We start from the raw sequence: 16,414 nt of genomic DNA, 5'->3' as shown, positions 1-16,414 counted from the left end.
CTCCCTGAGAGTGTGAATCCTTTTGGAGTTAACCCTTTTGGGGGCAAGAAATTAGTAGTTATTAAAATTATTTTAAGAAAATGAAATATGATATGGAAAGGAAAAAAATAGAAAAAAAATACAATAAGTGTTAACTAATAGGTTTTCCAGTGGCTGAAAGTGTTAAAGAAAGTTTTAAACATGTTCTTCACTTCTACCCTACATGAACATGATTCAGCATGTTCATATAGCTCTTTAACATTCTACTTTAAAAAATTGATTGTAGGGAGAAATGAATAGGTTGAGAGAGGGAGAGAATCATACCTGTGAGAGAAACATGGAATAACTACCTCCAGGGATTGAACCCCGGCAACCTGGGTATGTGCCTTGACCGGCACTTGAACCTGTGACCTTTCCTTGTACAGGCAACAGTCCAACCAACTGAGCCACCTGGCCAGAGCTATAGTTCTTTTATAAAATGAAGATATGAATATGGGTATCATTTAAAAATTGATTTGTATTGGGCCTACTTAAAAAAATAAATTAACAAAGAGAATGTGACTATGGTGATGGTAAATTATAGCTATGGATGCATGTTCTCAACCTTTAGTGCTGATGTTGCTGTTCACCTGAGGGAAACATAGGAAGGGGGGGGGGCAAGGCATGGATGTAATTATGAAGTTCACTTTCTTCATCTGAGTAGAATTTGTGTTTAATTCAACAAAAATGTATTGGCACCTACTGTGTGTCTTGCACTGTAGTAATTCCTTTTACCCAATGACCTTCTAATTAAATACTCAAATTATATAGAATTTCACACAGTGCGAGGCAGTTTGAGAATTAAACACACTGAGTAGGTGGAAAGCAAGAAGATGACTAGAGTGAGGTATAGAGACTGTATATTTCTAAGGAGAATGATGGGAATTAACCACCTCTGTTAGTTATGACATGGGTCAGTGATCACAATATTAAAGAAAATTGTATCATTGTGCATAGCAGTGCTTTTCATCATGCAGTGACATAGGAAAAAAAATAATGGAGTGCAAATGTCAGTTTGCCACATCAAAAGCTGTAAAATATATGTCCTTTCAGCCAAAGAAGGCAAGATCTGGAATTTTTTTAAATGTGGATATATAGAATAAATATGCAACCCTCCTGATAATGTTGGCTGATGAAGTGAAATTCACCAACTGTAATTCTGGCACAGAGAGACACACATAGTGGCTCCATGCACACACATGCACATGCACACACACACAGACCCTCTGCATATCCTTGATCATTCACTATCTTATTTACATTTCATTTGCTAGAGTAAATTCTATCCTTTGAACTTTTAAAAATATATTTCAATATTACTTAGGGGGAAAATAGGAAATAATGTGATTGGCTTTCAAATAGCTATTGCCATTCAAATACTCTCAAGATAAATTATATTTAAAACACACACACACACACACACACACACACACCGTTTTAGCTTCTGAAACATTCTAAATGGAAACTCAGCTCTAAGTAATCAAAATTGCTTTAGTTGTGCAGAGCAGCATTAAAAGCCTTGTCCACTAATTGAGTGAAGCAGCACTACCCATGCAGCCCTGTCCTCTCATTAGATGATCATGCAGGCGCTGTCATCCCAGGTTCCCGGCTCAATCTAACAGTCCTGCTGGCTCAGATTCATTGAAATCCATTATGACACACTCTGTCCTTCCAGTGAAACAACAATGTGGAACCCCTGGGGCATCTGTGTCACTGGTCCTTCCTGATCACGTTCCTTCCACATCAGCTCAAATGACCACCTTTGCACGAATTTCCTAACTTCTCTAGCTCCCTGGTGATTGAAGGTGCACCTTGGCTGAAGAATGGCACCCAGTGCCTTCTGCTAATGTTTTTAGAAAGAGGATATCTGTCAATAGGCTAAGTAAGTCTGAAAAGCGATGCCACATTCTCAAGGAAGTAGGTGTATTCATGTGTACGCGTGTGTGTGCAAGGATTTCTGTGGGAATGCAAATATCTCACGTGTATCTAGTCATAGGGAATGTTACTAGAAAATATTGAAATAGAATTCTCATAAATGTGGTGTGAATTCAAGGAGGATGAAAGTTTTCTGACTCTAGGAGTTTTGGGGGAAATGTCATGCTTCTGTGATTGAGCACTGCTTTCTTACCAGCAGGCAGAATGCTGTCACTGGGGAAAAGGTTCCAGCAGGTGTGCAATTGGATACTTCCTCCTAGCAACTCTAATGTGTTTGTATCAATCAGGTCATCGTGTTGATTCACGTAACTTCTTTCGTCCTCGAAAAAAATGACTCAAGTCTACCCTTAAAGGGTGTCTAAGTGATGTCTGGATGTAGTGTTTTCTCTGAAATCCTTGAATTGATCATGAATGTAGAAAAGGTTATGTATATTGACCAATTGACTCCATAATGTTGGAAGTGGTGGGGTTTCGTCGGTATGAGGCACAGGACAGTTGTGGCACCCACTGTTTTCCCAAGCCAGAGCCTAATCTCACTGTAGGATGCCTACTCCGAGCAATATGGACTTGGTGGGATGTTAACAGCACTAAAAGCCTGCCTACCCACACACTATTTAATGTTTGAAATTCCACTATTATATTTATTCCTTTTGGGTTATCTGAAGACAAAAAACACACAAATAAAACTTTTCATGACATAATCTAATAGATTACTATTAGTTATCAGTCATTATTTATTCATTTATTTATTTAATGTTTATGTCTGTTAACTCTATCCCTCCGTAAAAGGCACTCTAACAAATTTATCAGTGCAGAACTAGTGCTCATTACCTCATTGTACAATATTTTTGTATAAAATATATGTATATCTACTTTTGCATAGCAGTTTTTAATGTGTTTTGACCGAATTCCTGTTTTCTTCACCAAGTCTGCTCCATCCACATTCAGGCTTCACAATTTCAATGAAGAGCAACTACATCTTTTTTTTTCTTATTCAAAACACCTGGAAAATCATCCTTGACTTCTACCTTCACTCATACACACATCTGATTGACTGGCAAATCCAATCTGCAAAAAAATATATTCTAAATTCACTGCTGCCACCCTGGCTCAAGATAATATAAACTATAGCTTAGAATATTTAAACAGACTCTACCTTTACACCCACCCTCAGTCTATTCTTAACATACACCTGGAATAAATGGGGGCATTGTGGTTGTCAAAAGTATGGAAAATACTACTGTTATTTAGTGGGCTGAGTTTAGAGATGCTGAATGACCCACCCACCATGTGCCCAATGGTGAGGACAAAGGGGAGTTGCCCATCTAAAATGCCAATAGCAACCCTACTGAGGAATAAAAACCTCCAAGTCACACATATTCCACTCTGTTCAAACTCTTCCAATGGCTCACTTAACTGATTTCAGTGCCCATTAGTCTCTCAGTCACTCACTGCCATCTAGCCACTCTGAAAATACAATCATGCCAGCTTGCTAGTCTCACTGTGTGAAAAGTTCTTTAGATCCAATATGCATATGTGTGGTCTTTCACCTCCTTTCTCAGACGTCCTGTTTCTCAGTTACCCATCTTGACACTATAGATCCTCCTCTCTGATTCCTATTCACAAGCTGTTTGGTCTCCAAAATAGTTATCACCATCTAACCAGTTATATTCTTATCTTTCTTTACTCATCAGTAATGAGAGATTTTTGTCTGTTTTGTTCCCTGCTATTATCACATTGCTTAGAACAAAAGATGCTGGTATATAATAGGTGCTCAATAAATAGTTTTGAATGAATGAAGTTAAACTCATAAGTCAGTATTGCATTAAGGAACTGGGGATTTAAAAGCTGAGAGGTTGGTAGATTTGTCAAGAGACACAGCTAGTAAAGAGAAGAATTTACACATGTTCTCATGGATATATTTATTCATTCATCTGCTAAGTATATATTAAAATCCAGTCTAAATTAGGCACTATAAGGTGCTAGAGGTAAAATAATGAACAAAATAGGCAAGTTCATAAAACACACACACACAACAAAGTAGTTTTAAGCACTATTCAGGAAATAAAAGAAAGTAAAGGAGCAATGACCAGTGGTAGGGGGAGGCCTCCCATTCTTGTATTTTTCCCCATTATAACCTGACTAGCTCATTTCCATATTAGTAACAATTCCTTTATATGACACATTACTAACACTTGAAAAGAAAACAAAATGGGGAATTGATACATAGATGGGTGCATTTTGAAGAGATCCGTGTGCTCTATTGGAAGGAAAGTGCATTTTGAAGTCTTCTGGTCTTGGGTTCACATACCAGCTCTGCCACATGTTGCCCATTTGTTAAGCATTGATAATGCACACTTCACAGGCTGGCTGTGAAGTAAAGAGCTGGTGTAGATTAGGTGTCTGATGCATAAAAATGCATTTTAACACATAATTAAATAAGTAAATAAATGGCTTTTAAAAAGACCTTTGGCTACTACACAGGAAATGGACCCAGATGAAGTGTCCAGTGGGCATCTATGTGCTGAGGAGGAAGATGGGGTTATATGAGGCACTGGGTGCCAACTCAGAGCTTTTGTAAAACCTTTTATTTCTCTTTAATAGCAATTTTCAATTTGTATAGAATTTTTAAATTCTTAATAATCTTTTTATTATTATGAAAGTTGTTTAATGTTTTTGGAGAAATAGTTAGAAAATGTAGATTAGCCAAAGAAGGTAATAAATTCCTATATTTCTAAAAGTAAAATTGTAACATCTTCACATTTATCCTTTTAGTCGTTTTTATTATATCTTGTATGTGTCTGTGTGTTATATGAACTACAGATCCTCTGCCTATTAGCCATAATTACCATTTTAGAACATTGATATTTTGGAACAAAATCAGTTTAGGGACTTTTTTCCGGCCCTGGAATCACAGAGTGTTCTTGGAACCAGGGCTCTGCTAATTACTAAGCCTCCTTTTCCTCTGCAGGGAGATGATCTATAGATTATTTAACCAATGCTCTACTGTTAGCCATTTGAACTTATTTTGTTTTTATATTCCAAATAATTTTAGATAAATATATTTTTTGCATGAACTTTTCTTATTTTTAGAATTATTTCTTCAGATACATATTTTCAGAAATAAAGGTACATATGAACATGTGTAAGATGGCTGATATATGTGATCCAAATTTTTTTGAAGAAATTTGAACCACTTTCACCTTTCAGTAGCTACAAATGAAAGGCCACAGTTTACCATGTAGCTTTTCGGCATGGAATATTGTAATAATTTGACATAACCCTTAACTGGGTACGTCCATATGTATGCTAACCTACCACTTGTAGGTCCTGTGAAATGAGAACTTCCTCAGTATCCCTTGGAGAGCTAGGAAGAATTCCCTGAGAAGACTCAGTAATTGGGTTGAGTTTGGAGGGAAGAGTATGCACAGAAGAATGACAGAACAGGCCCAGGTTGTCACATGTGTAGAGTTTGAGACTGGAGCAAAGAGAAGAGCTCAGCTAAGGTAAGAGAAGCACAAGAGTGTAGGAAGTTAATAGCTATAGAAATGAAGAGAGACAGATTTTATAGATATTTAAAATGGGAAGAGCATGATTCAATGACCAATTAGATGCAGACTGTGAGGGAAAGGAGTCTCCCTCTAGGCTCAGCCTATGGACTTATTAATCCAAGAGTTCTAAGTTAATATAAATCATTTATTAGTTTAACATCTGGGTTCAGTTAAATTAGAAAATTGGGATTATGACAAGCAAAGGCCATCCCTATTCACATAGTAGATGTGGTTAGACAACTGTTGCTTTGTCCTTCAGCGTTCCTTATCACTCTCCTCTCTAGAAAGAGAACCCCTCACCCCATACGCACTCTTCACACATACTCACCCTTTCCTTTGGAAGAACTGCTTCTTCATTCTCCACCTACCACAAAGGCACATGATATAGTACTGGCCAGTCATGGAACATAATTCTTCTGGCTACTATGAGTTTCATCAATATGCATATAAAAGCTTCCCTATGACATTTCACCTTCCCATTGAATGGTAATTTTACATTTGATTAAAATACTTGTACATGTTCTTGCAATGGCATGAAAGATTATAATAAGAGTAATAAGATGATCTAACATCGAGTACTTAATGTTATTCAACGGTACTCAATGGACCAGATACTCTTATACTTGACAGCAATTAATTCATTTAATTCTATTAATCACTTTATAAGGCATGCATTATTATCATTCCCACCTAATGATGAGGAAAGAGAGGAACCAAGACAGTAAGTAATGTTCCAGTGGTCACATGTAAATGCTGGAGCTGGGAAAGCCGGAATTAATAAATTCTCCATAGAGAAAATATGGCATTTTTAGTCATTATCTGAAGAAACAATACCAACAAGTAAGCATCTCTTTCATAAGGTTAAACTTGCAATTACTCAGAATTTGTTGGGAACAGGCTAAGATTATTGATCTATTTTCTTTACTTGATAATTATTTAATTAGCTTATTAGTCAACCATATAAATGCTATGTCTATTTGGTGATGGTGATGTTATGGCTATCTGGAATGAATAACCTCACTTCTTATATTATCACTTGAAATGTCTCCTTTATAATTTTTCACCTTATTTACTTTATACACATTATAACCTGTGTTATACTGTTATTTCCTAAAATGCAGAATGCATGTCTGATTAATCTTCTTAGCATTTAAAGAAGGCTAGACAAAGAGAATTAACATTTTTATTAGGTTCTGTAAGTACATACTAGGGAAATTATTCCTCACTTTAAAGATGAGGAAACTAAGGTTCAGGAAGGTTTTGCCACCTATAGTAACTTGAGGCCTGAACTCAAAATGAATTCTACATAATCCTGAAACATATATTACTTTTATTTCCCCATTCTACCTTATAAAATATACATTATCTTATGAGAAGCACCCAGTAACTTTCTGTTGAGTGAATGGACAGATTAAGGGATAGATGGTTGCTATTCAACAGATCTCCAACTTAACTCAAACCAATATTCATGCACACTTTGGAGAAGAAAATGGGACCTTATTTAAATTTCAACAGTAGAAAGTATACTTGAATAGTCAAACATGGGTTAAATAAACAAAGAAGTTAAGCATGCTAGGTTGTATAACTGGATTGATCAGGCTACTTAATCATATAACTCTTATCATCACAAAATTGGGTAAATGTGATATAATCTCCTGGGATAATGTAGCCGTTGAGTATTTCTTTAAATGAATTCATTGAAAGATTAAGTACATAGAAGAGAGAACCTTAACTTTTATCACTGAAATTTGATATTTTTAAAGTGTTTGCTTCCTCGTGGGGTCAAGGATGATGTGCATGGGCACCCAGCCACAGAGGCCAGTCACCTCGCAAGGGAGGTGTGGGGCCTGCTGATCTTGTTCCCCAGTAGTCTTGCAGCACAGGGCCAATACAGAGCTCGGCCGGGATTATGGCCCCATGGATGGCAGTGGCTACTCCTTTGGAGAACTTAACACTCATCAACATGTCCTTTGTAGTCCCCAATGGCGGCAAATGCCTTGAACCACGTCCTCTGGCCAGTGGGGTCTGCTTTTGTGCCAGTATAATTTTTAAAAGCTGTCCTTGAGGGATGTCCTCAAGGACGTCGGATTCCTCGATGGACAGTGAGAAGAGATCAATCTACAGGGACTTGATCTTAATGTCCTTGACCAAGTAGCCCAGCTTGGTGACAGGGTTTCACTCCTTGTCTTTGTCCTTGACTCCTTGAGCTCCTCAGCCTTGGGGCCCTGCCCTGACCCTGTCCCCAGCTGCAACCTTGGCCCTGATGCCACTGCCAAATTCTCCATGGAAGTTGCCATGGCCTCCTATTCTAGGGCCCCCAGGGATTCCCACACCATCAACATCATCCACCTTTTGGTGTTTCCTTGAAGAAGAAGCTAATATTTTTATGTTATTTTGGTTTTTGATGTACAAGTTTTTCACATCTATTATTGAATTTACACTTAAGGATTTTATGCTTTTTCATGTTGTTAATGAAATTGTCTTTTTAGTGCAATTTGCAGAATGTTCATTGCTAGTGTATAGAAATTGAATTGATTTTTGCATATTGATCAAGTATTCTGCAACCCTATTGACATTGTTCATAAATTCTAATAGTTTTTTAGTGAATTGATTAGGATTTTAAAAATAAAATAATGTTATATACAAGTAGAGATAGTTCTATTTACTTCTTCATTTCCAATATTGATATATTTTATTTATTTATCTTTCTTAATGAACCTGGTTATAAACTCTAGTTTCAGTGCTAAACAGAAGTGCTATGAGTGGACATCCTTGTCTTATACCTCATCTTAGGGGAAAAGCAGTCAGTCTTTCACCCTTAAGTATGATAATTGTGTGTGTGTGCATGTGTGTTTGTTTTTGTTTTTGTTTGTAAATGCTTTTTATTAGATTGAGGAAGTTTCCTTCTATTACTAGTTTGTCAGTGTTTTCATCATGAAAGGGTATTGGATTTTTCTCTTGAAAACAGCATCTATTGAGAGGATCATATGGTTTTGTTTTTAATGTTATCACTATGGTATGTTACATCATTTGATATTTAGATGTTAATGTTAAACCAACTTAGTTAAACCAACTCCCTCATATAAATCCCACTTTGTATTGGTATATAATTTCTACTATTTTATATACTTCAAAAGCATTTAGGTACTCCAAAAGTCTTCCAAAATTATTGAGGCTTTTAAAAATGAAAAGTCTTATATAAACGAATAATCAGAAGTTTAAAAACCCCAAGCAGGTGGCTCAGTTGGTTGGGTGTCCTCCCATACACTAGAAAAGTTGTGGGTTTGATTCCCAGTTGAGGCACATATGGGAGGCTCCAGTAGATGTTTCTCTATCACATCAAAGTTTCTCTTTGACATCAGTGTTTCCTTTTCTCTCTCCCCCTCCCTTTCTTTCTATATAAAATCAATAGGAAGAGGTATCCTCGGGTGAAGATTAAAAAAATAAGTTATACAGTAGCCTCATTCTAGATCACTTCCAAATCCCTGCCTCTGGTATGTTAGACCCTTACCCGAGAGGTGAAATCCATTATCCTAAAGGGAGAATTTTGAAGTCTTACTTAAAATACTGACCATGCCTCACTGGTTTAGCTCAGTGGATAGAGCGTCGGCCTGCGGACTGAAAAGTCCTGGGTTTGATTCCAGTCAAGGGCATGTACCCTGATTGCAAGCACATCCCCAGTGGGGTGTGTGCAGGAGGCAGCTGATCAATGTTTCTTTCTCATCGATGTTTTTAGCTCTTTATCCCTTTCCCTTCCTCTCTATAAAAATTCAATAAAGTGTATTTTAAAAAGTTAAAAAAAAATACTGACCACATAAGCAGGTTGATGATACAGGTCACTCTACCATCACATACAAGAAATTTATAGAATTTATATTTTTAAAATTTTAATAAATATGTTGCCAACAAGATGACGAAAATCATTAACAAATGTTTAAACATTTTTTAACCATAGAACTTAATCTTTTGGGGAGCCAAAGCTTAAAGAGTTGAGAATAGCTGATGAACTTTCCTTTATAGAAATTACTAGGGGCCCGGTGCATGAAATTCGTGCACTGGGTGTGTGTGTGTGTGGGGGGGGGGAGTGTCCCTCAGCCCAGTCTGCCCCCTCTCACATACTGGGAGCCCTCAGGCGTTGACCCCCATCACCCTCCAATCACAGGATCGGCCCCTTGCCTAGGGGGACCCCCATCTCCCCCCGATCACTGGCTCTGGCCCCCGCCCAGGCCTGAGGCCTCTGGCCCAGGAATCATGCCTGGGCAGGGGACCCCCATCTCCCTCTGATCGTTTGCTCCACCCCCCACCCAAGCCTGACGCCTCTGACCCAGGCTTCAGGCCTGGGCAAGGGGACGATCATATCCCCCCAATCCCCGGCTCAGCCCCCCGCCCAGGCCTGATGCCTCGGCCAGAGGAGTTGACCCTCATCACCCTCCAATCACCAATCACCGGATCGGCCCCTTGACCAGGCCTGAGGCCTCCGGCAGAGGTGTCAGGCCTGGGCAGGGGACCCCCAGCTCCCCGCGGTTGCAGGCTCTGCCCCTGCCCAGGCCTAACACCTCTGGCCTAGGTGTCCGGCTCGGGCAGCGGGGACCCGCAGCTGCAGCGGCCCCGCGATCGTGGGCTTCGCTTTAGGCTCAGGCAAGGGACCCCTAGCTCCTGGGACTGCCAGCTTCGACCGTGTCCAGCTCCCATCGCTGGCTCCACCCCTACTTCCTGCTATCACTGGCCAGGGCGGCAAAGGCACCTGATTCTCCAGTCATGGCTGGGGGGCAGGGCAAAGGCGGCCCCAGGGCCGCCTTTGCCCTGCCCCCCAGCTCTTAGCTCCCCCCTGGGTTTCCGATCACTGTCAGTGGCAGGGGGCTTCTTCCTGCTTTCCCTTTCGCCTCCCTGCATTGTGCCTACATATGCAAATTAACCGCCATCTTGTTGGCAGTTAACTGCCAATCTTAGTTGGCAGTTAATTTGCATATAGCCCTGATTAGCCAATGAAAAGGGTATCGTCGTACACGAATTACCATTTTTCTCTTTTATTAGATAGGATTCTATAGCCATAAATAAGTAATAAAATCATGATAAAATAGTTATGTATATTGAAATTTTTTTTAAAAAAAATTTATTTTTGTTGTGATTTTTAACCTAGGAATTATCCAGTGAGTTTGTAAAACTCATATTTTTATACAACTTAGTATCCTAGTAGAATACAGCAGTGTGCTTTGATAAGTGTTAGTCTGCATTTAATAAGTTTTAGTGCCCATTAACATGTTTTTCATGAAGTACTATAGCTGTAAGTAATGTATTATAGGTATACTTTAAGTTAACCATCGTGGACTGTAAAGATGGTTAAAATTGTTTCAATAAAACTAGTCCCAAGGCTACGCACCCTCACATGTACTTACATGACTGAACTAATAACATAAAGTTTTTTAAAAAGTGATTTAATTGGTAAAGCTTCAAAATAACTGGCTCATATTTTTACATTAAAACTGTCCTTAATTATATCTTGACTGTCATTTATAAAAGTTTGCTTTTCAATTGTTCATTATTCATTTATCAACCATTAACTGGCACAGTCCTGAGTCTGACCTTGTTACATGGCTATGAATCTGGTCTTTTGAAAATTATTACAATGAAAATGACAATACTTCTTCCACAGTTTTGTTTCAGGAATCTCGTTTAACTCTCTTTATGATGTTTAATTTTTTTTCACCTAAGTATTTTGGAATTACTTTGACTTCTCACTAAATCCTTTTCTCTCTCTCTCTTTTTTTTATAGCATTGGAAGCTATAGATAATACAAGGACTTCACGAGTGGGAGAGATTGGACTGGGAGACTCAGCAGGTCAGGACATTTTCATTTTCATTTGCTGTTCATTCTTTTGCTATCCATTCCAGGGTTCTTGCATCTCTTGCCACATGTTTAGTTCTTGTAGTATGTGCTTAGTTAGTACGTTCTCAGTTTTGCAAATCATGACTAACACCTTTACGTGAAAAATCCAGCCTTTGGGTATGTTCTTTTTAGGATTTGGAGGTGAAAACATAATTTAAAGAAATTTTCAAGAGTAGAAGGAAATTGACAACCTAATAATATATATCAATCTATCCTGATTTCTATTATTCTTTATGGTATGTAAGGTGTTTTGAGGTGAAAGTTTCTTGATAATATTTTTAGAATCAAAACCTTAAATCATATAAAATGTGACTATGTAATTGTCGTAGGAGAGCAATTGGTTCATGAAAACCAAGTTTTCTTTCTTCTCAGCTGTATTCTCAGGGTTTGGGTACACCTCCAAAAGCTCTTGACACTCTTCAGAATCAATCTGTTTGCTAACATTAATCTTAAGTACTGAATGTCGACTACCATGTGTAAAATGAAGGTTAATTAAAACAGACAATTTATATGTCAATAGGAAGATCCCAGCAGTCAAAGGGTCTGCTATGAGCGTTTGTCAGCCATTGTGGAAGGCTGGGTGTTAGCCACACTCCTCAGTAAGCTGGAACCAAGCTGACGTCTGCAGTCCCATAGCCCTGGGCTTCACCCTGAGTGACTTTGTTCTCATCTCTAGCTTTAGAGAAGCCTCCCACTTGTTTTAAACAGTGATTACCACTCTCACTATTGTTGCTTAGTTATTGATAGAAGCTTGGGGATCCTTTCCCGCTCTGTTACCCCTCTGGTGTTACCACTTCCACAACTCCTCTGCAGTTGGACTTAGCCCCTCCACCTCCAGGTCTCCTATTGAGCAACCACCAGTGGATTTTCAGTTTTCATCACACAGAGATAATGCCTTTGTCCTTCAGTCTGATCACACCTCTTGAAATAAAATGGCTTATTCAGAAAGGAGCTAAGCTTCAAGTTCTCCCTGGATGCTTCAGGGATTTAGTGATTTTCTAGCATTAGCATTAGGGACTACACAGTTTATTATTGTTATGTATCGTGAGAGAATACTACCCTCCATCTTAAAGGAAAATAATTTCAAGTCGATCTTGCTAACATCTCTGCTTATAAATAAATATAGAGAGTCCTGAAACAAAAAAGCTATATTTAGAATGATATGCCTTAGTAGTTGGGTTTGTCAGTATATCTGCATGGATTCTTGCAGAGTTGAGAACCTCTTTTGGGTAATACTTTTATAAAGAGTTTTTCTGGTAGTTAATATCCCCAAATTTTTTAGTTTACAAATATCCTTGAACTAAACATTAAAAAGAAATAAATTGAAGCCCCAAGTGATGGTTCTTCTTGGCATCCCCTGTTAATGTAAATACTGACATTAAATTGAATCTGGCTCCTGTGTTTCTGGAAGCGAAATCAAGAAAGAAGAGACAAATGCTTCAGTTATCCCTAATCTTGAGAGATAGAAAGAACCTCAATCCAGTCCTCCTATTTTATAAATCTAAGTTGCCAACCATGTCACATGAAATATTGCTAACAGAGGTAACTCTGTGTTTTTTGACATGATGCAGGCCTACTGCATTATGCTGCCTTCCAGCTTGTGGAGTACAAATAATTCTGCACACAGCATTGTGCATACACACAGAAAATACATCATCATTTGCCATCTTTACCAATTTATAATTTGATAAAGAATACAATCTATGCTGATACTTTGGATTTTACTGATATTTGAAGATATCAAGAATTTTAAGCTTATATTTTTTAATGTTGTTTTTCTGGAGACATTTTCTGTTTAGATAGATGGAATGAAAAGATGATTATCTAGTCATTCATTCATTCATTCATTCATTCATATAACAGGAGTTCTTACTGTCCTGGAGCTTTTATTCTAGTGGAGGGAAACGTAAGTTGAAGATCTTGATGTATATGTTTATGGGGATAAGTACTAAGAAGAAAATAAAATAGAATAAATAGAGAATGGTGGGAGGCTATATTAGACACTGTGTCTAAGAAAGGCCTTTCTGAAAAGGAGAGAATGGAACACAGACCTAAAAAGAGTGAGAGTGGGGGCCATTTAGATATGTGGGTGAAGAGAGTTACATTCATTGGCAAGAACAAGTATAAGGAGTGTGCTTGGTGTGTTAAAGGAGTTTCAAGAAGGGCAGTATGTTAGGAAGAGATGAAGGAGTGGACAAGAGATGAGAATGGGAGGATGATATTCAGTCCATCACATAGGGCCTGGTAGACTATGGTAGGACCTTGACTATTGTTCTGAGTGAGATGGGAATCATCAAAGGGGTTTTAGCCAATAAGGGGCATGATATGTCTCACATGACACTCAGTCATACAGGTTGTATAAAGCATTTTTAAAATTACACTTTAACCACAGAATGTAAATTATAAATGAAAATAAATTAACAATGATCAGAGCAATTTTATCTGAGGAAGATATTGTCCTATGATTGTGTTCAAGGAACTAATGATAGTACATCTATCATTTTTATTTTTCATATTCTTAAATTGCAGAATTATTTTGCATTTGAATCATGTTATTTGATTTTGTATAATAGTTTATTGTTTTGTAATAGGGACATTAGTGACAATGTCATGGAATAGTTAAATAGTGTACCTTTGATTAGATCCTTTGCACAACCCAATTTCCCATTTGTTTGCCATCTATAATTTCTACCAAAACTAACTACATAGCTTTGTATAAGTACACAAATAAGTCATGAATTTTATCTTCTATTTGCAAAGGAAGATGTTTGATAATTATGTTATGGTTTTATTATAATAAATCACATGACTCAGAAGAATATTTACTAGGAGATACATAGAATAGTTTAAAAAATAACAACTTAGTAAGAATTAGAGGACATGAATTCTGGAACTAGCTCTGAAATTTACCAGCCTGATGACTTAGGGTCTTTAACCTGTATTTGCCTGCCAATGACCACTGTTTCCTGTAAGGAGAAAGGCACTGTTATTGTCTTTGCAGTTACATTACAGTTTTTAAGCCTGGGTACACATATTAGGTGGTAAATAAAAATTGGTTAGTAAGAAGTGACCATTTTTTAATATAAATGAGAAAATAAGGGATATTATTTCATATAAATAACAGAGATAAATGTCCATATTTATCTTTAGAAAGATTATCAGGTTAAAGAAGACATTATTGATCCTTAGAAGGAAGGGTTATTTCCAAAATTATTATTACTATCATTTCAAAGAATCAAAGTGACTATTAAAAAATTTAAGAGGTGGAGGTTCCTTCTATTGGTGTTTTTTTTTAGCAGCAGTTTCCAATTTCTAAATAACTTTATTTTATTAAAAATATTTCAGTCCAGCCAGTATAGCTCAGTGGTTGAGTGTCCACCAATTAAACAGGAGGTCATGGTTCAATTAGAGGGGTTGCAGGCTCGAGCCCCAGTGTGAGGTGTGCAGGAGGTGGCCAATCAGTGATTCTCTCTCATCATTGATGTTTCTCTCTCTCTACCTCTCTCTCCCTTACTCTCTGAAATCAATAAAAATATATTTTAAAAATGTTTCAAATGTAAATCAATACATTAACAATAGTTTTAGAAATGTAATTAGGTATCTAAGCTTAGATTTCCATTAGTTGGCTACCAAAACATTCATGTAGCATATATATCCTATTTGTTTATGAGTATGTAATACAATTTTCCTAAAAATTCTTATTTATTCAACAGAGAAATAAGGAAGTTGTTCTTCAACATTATTTTTGGGAGGAGAGGGTATGCCTACCTCAAATATACAAACACACCTACAATTATTGAATCTGGTGTGATCCTGTCCTTTTCTGGGTGAAGGAGGTTCTTGTTCTCTCTGAAGGTCCAGGGTCTTCACTTATGCTCATCCCCCATTTCCTAGGACAGTTTCAGAAACATTGATTCTTTTTTATTTTTGTTGTATTTATTTTATTTTATTTTTTTTAGATAGAGAGGAAGGAAGAGGGAGAGAGAGAGAAACATCTATCAGTTGCCGCCCACACACACCCTGACCAGTGATCAAGCCCCCAACTGGGCATGTACCCTCGCTGGGAATCTGACTGGCAACCTTTTGGTGCAAGGGACAATGCTCAACCCACTGAGCCACACTGGCCAGAGCATAATGGATCCTACCCTCTAGTATCTTCCACTTCTTCTTTACTGAAACCTTCAACATGTAAACATGCTCAGGTTTCCCATCTTAAAACAAACAGATAAATAAAAACTTTCCTTTGGTCCTTCTTCCTCCAGCTACCTCTCCTTTAATATATATGGTTCTTAGAAGCTTTAATTTACTGTCTCCATTTTCTTTCTTGCCCTTTTCATCTATGGATTTTTTTTTCATCATTTTCATCTATGGAATCATGATGAGGAAGTGATGGAGAATTCTGTTTTTACTTCCACAATAACAGGAAATCCATTCATTGTGGCTGATTGCCTTTAAACATTTATAGTAAAATCTTTAGCTCATGGATTATTGGAGTGATCCTATTTACAGTAAACACGCTGATGTTACAGAGATCTGACAAACACCACTATTATCATATGACTACTGTGAAGTTTTGGGGCAGAAGTGCCAGTTAGATGAGGGGAGCCCCGTTCTGAATGCTGAGTGAGTGCTTGCCCAGGGTGTCCCCAGGAACAGGGGCTGACACAGGTGTTCAGCACAGTTGCTTACTGCTTCCCATCAAGAAGGATGGGGGGTTCTTAGCGCTGCCGGTTGCGGCACTCGGCATCTCTGGCAAGCAGTCAGCCTTGCCTGTGGAATTCCCTGGGGAAAATAAAAGCCATAGGGAAGTCATCAGTGTGACCCTCTGCTGGGTGGTTGGCACACGGCTGCTCCACGGGAAGGCTGTCAGTTGTCACTTTCTGAATGAGTGGATATCAGGTGCGGAGGGAGGCTCCCCATTCAAGGTGCAGAAAAGAGAAGGAAAAAAATGTATTGAACAGACGCTTACCAAATAATTCCCAGTCAGGAAGCCTAACACCAGCTGATCTTCTGATAAAAGGGA

General features: G+C 38.0%; 1 protein-coding gene across 1 annotated transcript in view; it reads left to right on the top strand.

Annotated features, from left to right (window-relative positions):
- The window catches only part of SOX5 (SRY-box transcription factor 5), a 980,574-nt gene that overhangs the window by 309,589 nt on the left and 654,571 nt on the right, over nt 1-16,414 (top strand). The window contains exon 5 of the mRNA XM_059682385.1: nt 11,278-11,343. The gene's annotated coding sequence lies outside the window, so the exon portion shown is untranslated. The remainder of the gene's footprint in view (nt 1-11,277; nt 11,344-16,414) is intronic.

The sequence above is a fragment of the Myotis daubentonii genome, chromosome 2 (genome assembly GCF_963259705.1).
Source record: "Myotis daubentonii chromosome 2, mMyoDau2.1, whole genome shotgun sequence".
NCBI lineage: Eukaryota > Metazoa > Chordata > Mammalia > Chiroptera > Vespertilionidae > Myotis > Myotis daubentonii.
The sequence above is the reverse complement of the archived record's forward strand: the minus strand, read 5'-3'. Positions and strand labels throughout refer to the sequence as shown.